Source organism: Porites lutea, chromosome 8 (genome assembly GCF_958299795.1).
Source record: "Porites lutea chromosome 8, jaPorLute2.1, whole genome shotgun sequence".
Lineage (NCBI taxonomy): Eukaryota > Metazoa > Cnidaria > Anthozoa > Scleractinia > Poritidae > Porites > Porites lutea.
In genome coordinates, this window is record NC_133208.1 from 31,143,378 (window position 1) to 31,152,893 (window position 9,516).

The window sequence follows — 9,516 nt, forward strand, 5'->3', positions numbered from 1 at the left end:
AAGGAAAAAAAGAAAAGTATTGAGTACCAGTCGACACTGCACCTTAAGCTTGACGAGACTATACCTTGCCACTAGCTACACCACTAAAGCTGATTACATAACGTTGGCGAAAAGTCTTTAATTTAATGCCTTTTCCATGGAGCTTCCGCCGTTTGAAGATGATCGAGCCGCATTAACCGAGAAAAAAAATGTTAACGCATTCCATGGCGATGAATTAATGAAAGAACATAATCACGCTTCACAAAAAGCCGATAAACCTCGTCTGCGAAGTAGCACGCAAAATATATGTTCCGTTATCTCGATTTCCGCTGTAGTTTTGACGCTAATGATCAAAATCACATCCATTTTCGTCTCATACAGGTTCTTAGGAATGGCATGGCATTACATTTTGTCACTTTCAGATCACTTTCCAGCAAGCCAGAATTCAGTATATATCCCCCGTGATCTTGCGGCGGAGTCGAAGAGCAAACCCTCATCTTCTTCTGTCAAGTTTAACGCCTGGACGAGTCAAAGGCTCTTAAAATCCAATCCCCAAGTTAACCATCGTACTCATCTGAAAGACTCCTCCATGTCTTAAATTTGGTAAGACCTCTAACCGTACTGTAGAAAATTTGCGACAAAGAAAACTCTGAGTCTGAGCACTAGCGAACGATGCACGCTCTCGGCAAAGATTTTGATACAACCGAACTTCGGCGAGCGCGTGCTTCTTCGGAAACGATAGATCTTCGCACTCTCGAGTTCGGACCCGATTAATTACGAAGTCCGTCTACTACGAGTGAGCGAGTGACCCATTTACATATCCCCGTCCCTACAATAACTCGTGGTACGCTCGCGCGTCCCCACGAGTTAAAAAACGAGGGGAGACTAGGGAGCGCGCAATCAACTAATTTTTTGCCCGCGTTCTAGTATTTGAATGACCTGAACAGGTTAATTTTTCTTCTGAGCGTCTCAGAATATTTTGGCAGCTAGTTGTAGTTTGCGCAACGCTTAAAAAACACTGATAACTGACAAAAAATTAAAAAATATGTTTAAAAAATATGCTTTTGTCATTGATGGATCCCGAAAGAGTAGATGAAGAAAAAGTCGGAGTCGGAAAACAAATAAAATTGTGGCACCTGAGGTGACAAGATAGTTTGAAATAGGACTGGTCACTTTTGTATTCGAATTATTCAAGTTCAATTTTATAGTGTCACCTGGGAGACACAAACAAAATATAGTTTTCTCTTCTTGCTTTCTTTTCTTCTTTTTTCTTTCTTCCTTTTTTTTCTTCTTCTATATTTTGTCCCCTTTTTGTGTATTTTATGTGTAAGTAAAAGACAACATTTCTTTCAATTTTTTCTGTTTTTGTTTTGCTTTGTTTTAACAACATCTGCTTACATCTTGTATAAAACACCATTTTAAAAGCTCCGGCTCCAGTTTGAAACCTTAAAAAAATGTTAAAGGCGCACAATGAGTATGTACAGGAAGAACGCGTGACTGAGGGAAACGCAAAGCGGGGAAATAAACTAAGGCCAAAAAACTAAAATGGATTATTGTTTAGGTGACAGATTGGAATTATACTCTGCTTCATCACCTTTTTTTTTTTTTACTGTGAGCCATGATTGTTATTGACGTACGCGATAATTTCCTTTGTCGATTGTATTATAGATTGGCACATCCAACGCAATGAACTAGTCGATAACCCATGGGGGAGCTAATATATTACACATTTCATATGATGAGTTGATTTTGTCTGGTGAAAAAAAAACAAGTTTAGTTCAGTCTTTATTCAAGGCTTCTAATAACCGAAAACTCATACAATAATCGACTCCTCGATTTTTAAACTCCTTCTTTATATATTCGCAAATTTGCAGCTTTTAAACTTAATCTGAGGAAGGTGGAAGGCTTTCTTTTTCCCGATTATCTTTGTTTTCGTTTAACTTCTATTCATAATTGCTTTTTAAACCCCCAAACGTCACTGTGGTGTCGTAATTATGTAGTTTTCGAAAATTTGGTGGCGTTTCTGAAGTTTAAACTTTGAAAAAAAAAAATACTGCAACGTTTGACGCTGAGGAAGGAGCTAGAGAGCAATTAGACTGACTTCCGCATGTACACTGACGTTAGACCATATGAATTGACTTTTCAGAAAGCAGTATTACGTAGTTAACCAAAAACTAGTAAGTAGTTCGTAGTTGATTGGTTATTAGCTTTTTTTTCTCTTTTTCTTTTGTTAAACCCTTCGGCAAGGTCATCACAATTTTAACAGGCATCATAGGGTGGAAGTTAAAGTTGCTTAGAAAGCAAGAGGTAGGAAATCGGAACCTCCTCAATTCAATGCTTTTGTAAGTTAGCTGTAATTTAGCTTTTCATATTTGCCCGTTGGCGGCGAGAAACTGCATCATTAGGCGTTACTGATATTCTATTTTTGTTTTAGCAATAAGTGAGTGATTTCTCGTGCGCCAATAATTGGCTATCAAAAAGAGCCTTTTTTTTTGGAAAAAAAAGAGAATCGTGGTTCGAAAACAGTTTGACAAAGTTATGAAGAAATTTTGTCTTCAATCCTGAAACAACAGACAACTTAAAAAAGCTGACGTCGACTGGTTAAATCGATGACCAATGGTTGAAATTATATTCTAAAAAGTTTAAACGACTTTTTGGTAATAAAAAGTGATACAAATGATCGAAGATTTCCAACACGAAACAGAAAATTTATAAAAAAAAAACCTAAAAGGAATTTTTTTTTAATTACGTCACCAAGATTAACACATTTGGAAGTAGCCAAGAACAGCTATCACTCTCAAGGCGTCAGCCACATGGGATCACCGATCCCATTTGTAATCATCTGAGGAAGAAAAGGCTTTGACTGAATCGAATCGCTAGCGGTAGCTTCCTCGTTACATGTATATTTCGATTCTGCTCCTCTTAAGTGGGGAGTATAGTTACTCGCATATATATAGCACCACAATTTTTATCTAGTTCATGTTGATAGCAAGACACCCTATTTGGTTTATTTGTTTTAGAATTTGAACGTTTTAAAGCTTTAGCGCCCTTACGACGTCCGTTTTTTTGCACTTCTTTGACAGAAAAAAAAATCGACAAATGCTGATTGAATATTTCTTCTCCGTTTTTCTTATTGAAATTGATCAGAAAAAAGCTTCAGTTTAGCCCTGTTTAGTGTACAGAACGTATTTCACAACAAATTGACTTGTAAAATATGCAGATGAATTAAAGGATGCGTCTCATTCATCACACATGTCCCACGCGCTATCAATCAGTCAGTAATTAACTGGAAGTATACAGGATAGGTAACACGTACAATCCTGAAAACTGAATTTACCTAGGCCTATACTGGATAACAAGGAATATTTTACAACATTTAAACTGTTCAACAAATTACTAATGGCCTGGCGCACGCTACTGGTGTACACGGCTAAGAATCTCACATCGTTTGGCTCTTATGAACTTATTAAAACTCAGATCGCATCGATATTTGGCAAGAAGTTAAAGTTTATAAACAGCTTTTCATTCAATATTTTTTTTCTGGCTGTAAGACCAAAATAAAATTGAAATATGAAAAGTATGGCTCAAAATGGGACCATTTTTTAACAGCTCGCGTAACATTTACAGTCTAACCACGCATATTGTGGGATTTCTCTGTTTCTGTTAATGGTACTTTGGAAAAATTTCTCCGAAGAGGTCAGTGACTTATGAGTACTAACTGTATTAAAAATTACTGAACATAATTGCAAAACAACAAAGTTAAGGGCGTTTTCAGAAAGATGTTCTGTCTACATACGATCTCTGTGCAGCGCGAACGTCAATTTAAAAGATTGCTTTTCATTGACTTTCTGTTGTTGTTAAGAAAAGAAATAATAATTTTTGGAATGCTCATAAGTTAAACCTTCCTTATAGACTAACTGTTAAGACTTCGGGAAACCCATTTTTACGCTAAGATCAAATATGTAAGGTTAGACAGCATTTTTTTTAACGTGAAAATTCGTAAACCGTGCGTTGGACCGAAAATCAGATTCTAGAGTGTGCTTTGGCATAAAGATTTTGTGCCTAAAATGTGCCTAAGATGTGCATAAAGTGTGCATTTTAGTTTTGAAAAACGTGCCTAAGCCGTGCCTAAGTTGTGCCCAAACTGTGCCTAATCTGTGCACAAGTTGTGCCAAAATATTGAGTCACTCGGAAAATCGTGTCCAGCCTATCGAGCTCCACAGCGAACGAAAAGAGCGCACGGCAATTATGTCAGTTTTGAGGTTTACGAAGTCTGGAAACACGGTCTGACGACCTTTTTATCCCCTAATAAGAAATAACATGACTCAGAATACGGTTAGAGACAGCCGGGAAAGCCCCGACAAACAGGAAAATAGAATCTTAAACAGGTTAGCGTATTTAAAGTAAGTACTCAGCTCAATTACGTTGTTGATATGCTAATTCCATCGATGTTAAAACATTTCCGAGTAGGTTTCTTCTCCCCTTCTTAACGGAGCGTTTAGTTGGAACGAAATATTTGTTTTTTTCAGGAGGGCAGATTTGCATTCAAAAAAAGAATTTACTTGTGATATGACTTATAAAATGAAAACGAAAAAATTGATTGCACGCCGATGAGTTTTGAAGCAAAATAAATGGCACGTCTCATCGATTATTATACGATCAAAGCTTAATTTGCTAACAGAGCCAGAAAACAAAAACAAACAAGCAGCTTGAATTATTTTACTACTAAGTGTAAATCCTACTTTTTAGTTAGAGAAATATTTTAAAAAGCAGCCGCATTTTGTATTTAAAAAACAACGCGCGTTGGCATGAAGGTTTCAAATTACCACTGTACTTTTCATGTTGTTATGCAAATTCAGGCCAATTTTACCACGATCGCAAAAAGTACTTTCAACGACTTTTATTGGCTATTTTTGTGCCTTACTTCTTTAGCTTTGTTTTTGTTATTATGGCTTCGACTTTCTTTCACGATTTCTTTTAGAAACGAAAGAAAGCGAGTCTATAAAATTGCATGGCAATGGAAAAGGTTCAGACCGCATCTATCGCGTGTGAATTTCCTCTTTATCCTCGGAGTAAACACGGACTGTCGAAGAATACTTCAATTTTCCAGACTTTCGGCGCGGCTCAAAACTTACGCTTCCTATACTTCTAACTGTATCGTGTTTGATCTGAATTATTTTTGTAATTCGTACCAAGTTTGTTCTTTTTTGCAAGTCGGGTTACAAAGATTTTCAAAAAAGTGCCCAGCGTTGAATATTTGTGCCTAAACCGTGCCAAAACTGTGCCCAAACTGTGCCTAAAATGTGCCTTAGCAATATTTAAAACGTGCCTTAACTGTGCCTAAAGTGTGCCTAATCTGTGCCTTTGCATGTTTTTTCCCCGTGCTTTGGCACAAAAACCGTGCCTTTTCTTGAGCGCGAATCGTGCATAAGGCACGGTGTTACGCTCGTGTACACCAGTAGCGTGCGCCAAGCCTAATAAGAGCCACGTAAAAGAAAATGATCGCGATAGGCTTAGGGCACATAAAGGCGGAAAGTATATTAAGCAACAGTCACCAGTTTAAAAAATACGATAAACTGTTTCGCTTATTAAGTATTTGACTTGAATTACCTATTCAGTCTTTTCACCAACACCATTTTACCTTTCGGTTGTCAATCATAACTCTATGTAAACTTAATGGGTTGTTTCATTAAGACTAGGCAATCTTTCCGAACGGTGACAAACCGCAAGCGACATGATATTTAAAAGAGACAATTAAGGTTTAGAGCTTACAAAAGAATTTTAATTAGTTGTATGTTTAGCCATAGCGCAAAAAAATACTTTGTTCGTTTAAGTTACTGAATTACGACAATAGAACATTTTTAGGCTCTCAAATAAGAGATTATTGGCTGGAGGTGGTGGGAGAAAATTCGCCAAATAACAATTACAAGATTAAAAAAAAAACAATTTACAAACTTTCTTTAACGTCAATGGCAACTGAAAATGCTTTATTTTGACATTGTTCCCAACATGTTTTCGAACGTCACCGACAAACATTAAGCCGAGAAATTTCTTTCTTTTTTTAAAATTTATTTTAATCATTTCAACTTTCTAAACCTTTCAAACTCAACAACTCAAAAATGAAATTTCACTTTTAAATAAAATTGTTTTCCCATGTTTGCATATGTTTGTGTCATTGCGTCACTAAGAATTTCACACTGATCCGGAATTAAGCAAATTGGGGAGGCAGCCAATATTCTTTTTTCGCTTTCTTTTTTCAAAAAAAAAAATTACTTCAACTTGAGGTTAAGTGCGAACGTCATGTTACCTCGCTCAACTTTTACGTTAACGAGCGGCCTTCCATACATTGCCTCTATTTTGTTACGAGCGAAAAAATTACGTTCGTACACTTAGGATTGATTTCCAGTGTCGCGTATTTTTTACGTGCGTAAATTTATATGGGTGAATGAAATAGAGGCAATGTATGAAAGTTCATGCGTAAACGTTAAAGTTAAACCTCGCTCAACGTTCACGCGTACGCGTGACCGTCCATACATTGCCTCTATTTTATTTTACAGTGGAAATCAACCTTAAGACTGTCATTTTGTCATGTGAATCAAATTCTGGAACGAAACTCATTCTGAGTGAAAGTCATTCCTGTATCATGCAAATAGCCGCTAATAGTATTATCGTACCCCTTTGCACACTGTATCATCGAAAAAAAGACTAATATCTTGTAAAGCTTCAAAATTATTTGGCGAGTTATCTAACTAGAATTAGTGTTTGTCAGTATGTCACTCGTTTTCCAAGAATTTCTAATAAGGTAAATTTCTTTCCTTAGACTAATTTGTATCGAAATGTGATATGATATTCTTTGATATTGATTGGTCGTTTGAAACCACTGTTTTACCGTTGCACCGTTAAATACGTACTTATATGATGCCATGATAAATATATTCCACCTGCTCTGATCCAAGAAATTGCATTAACAGTTGGCAGATGGCGTGCTTCAAAAGAGGATTTTACGGGAAGCACATTAAAACCAAGAGGCGTTAAAAATCGACCCGTTTTCGTTATACTATTTCGAGCTAATCTACAGCTCATCGTGAATTGGTAATACGGCGGAGAACCTTTTTCGACTTTATGGAAAGCTGACTGCAAATTTCTGGTAACACAATATTTGGAATCTTACGTTTCGGGTAAGTCATCGCATAAATTTTTGTCGCGATTGTTGCAAAACGACTTCTCGATGCAGTTATGCTCTGTTTTTTTTGCAGTCAGGTGAGAAAGTACCCCTTTAAGTTATGTGCTCGTTTTAAAAATTCAGGCTATGGTTCTTAGCTTCAAACATTTTTTCGCCTTTTTTATAACGGTAGTTTACGCGAGGAAGGAAACTGACATTTAGCCCGAGTTGTAGAAAACATCGGATACCTTTTATTCATTTCTTTTACTTTTAGCAATTTTTGTCTTGTATTTCATTTTCGATCTGCATTATCTATTGGTAAATTATAATTTTAAAAAATTCCAAAAACATGGGCGCACTTACATGAGGGGAAGATAACAACGCTTTCCAGATACAAAGCTAGAGCACCGAAAGCATCCTAGTCACAGTAATATCATTCATTCTCCGCACCTCACCACTGATAATACATCAGCGACAGCGCGTCACCCATCTTTTCTAAGTCTGAGACTTAAGAATTTCTAAGTGCCCTCAATGTTTTTAAGAAAAAAAAGATCGAAAATGTCATAAGCAAGTATATCGAACCCAGGATCTTAAGCTCTTAAGTCCTTACCCTAACACCTCTACACCATAGAGGATTTGACTATTTCAGTGTTAAAACCTAATTATTATAGCCCCTGCTTAACCCTAACCACTATTTTCAGCTCTCAACCCGACTATTTTGATTAGTTTCCAGTTCATTTTCGGCCAGGGTGACGCGCTGTCCTTGTGGCTTTCGTCAATTTGTGTTCACATCCAAGGTACACACTGCATCAAAGACAAAAATTGTCTTGAATTCTCAGTGCAGCAAAATATGGGCTTATTTCCTCGTTTGGAGTAATACGTGGAACATAACTGCATTTATGTGGTGACCAAAAAATCAACTTCTTGTCTTAAAAGGACATCTTTCTTTTTTCCTTGTGTCATTACATTATGTTGAGCATCTAAGTTAAACACTGGGAAAAATTTCAATTCTAACAAATGAGAATTTTTTATATAAACTTTGAAATTATTTTCTTTTAACTGTTGCAAAGGTAACAAGATGCCAGGCCGTAACTTCCTGTTTATGTCTGTGATATTCCTGTTTACCTGTGAGTATCACATGATTATATTTAGTCCATTTTCTTATATATTTTGTTCTTTTTCAAACAGCTGTCTCCCTACCGCACTGCTAAAAGAAATAAGACGATCGAGTTAGAAAGCCGTATTTCAGTCCACAGTAAAATTCGATTCGTGAAATGACATGTGGAATATAACTTTCAACGCAAAGAGCTATGTATTTTTACCCTGAAAAAAGTTAAGACAGTGCAGTCAACGTGTCAACTTGAGCTATCAGCGTCACTGGGTCCCAGAGCAGATGAGATGGTTAGAGAATACGAACTCTACCCAGCCGAAAAGGGGTTGGTCTTATTAATTTGCCCTTTTCTTGTGGTATGCGCAGCACCACGTCTTTCTTTATAACGCACTTGATAAGATAAAATGAATAAACAGGCCTAAGAAAACATGACAAGGACATGGCTTAAGAAAATGACAGAACGCAGCAAAAAGCACTCTGAAGGCATAAAGCATATACTACAATGAGTGTAGGTGAGATGGGTGAAGAAACAGTTCGCCTAATCCATTCAGACCGGGCTGGTTTTTGCTTCCGGCGACCGGCGGTCCGAGGGGAAGTGGTCAAAAACCGATCACATAATACGGTCACCAAAGTTACACAGTCAGAATAGTTAGCTCATCATTTCCAACCTCTTGGCATAAATTGATTGACACAATGTCGTATTGTTCAATTTGTTTGCAGAATCTAAATTTTCCTCAAAGTAGCCATAAAGCGAAGAATACTTTTAATAAATAGTTAGCGAGGGTGACTCTGCGCCTTTAGTGTACCCCAAATAAGAGAGAAGGCCACAGGAGAGTAAGGAGGTACAGGTGTCCTACTTGTCCTAACCTCTCTCACGTGCACCGCTAATTCAGCACGTTAGTTATTTCTTCTTATTATTCTTTTTCTTTATATAAAAATCATATTTTTTTGTGTTATAAACCTGATTCATTTCATGGGGGCAAGAGGCTGATTTCATACACACCTGGGATGGCCTGTAATGTTCTCGCTAAGGAAAAAATAATTCAATCTTTTGAGTGACCAAGCTTGTCCGGTGAAGGTGGCTGAATATTGTTTGTGTGCGTTGTATGTGTATGTGCGTGTCAGTTAGCATCTCGACCTCGCTTCAGTCCACGTACAAGCACAAAAAATGAAAACTTGCCATCTTGACTTCATGGCTTAGTCAAACACATAACTTAATAAACTACGGTGGGTAGCGCTCAACTCGGTAAGCAATAAGATGTTT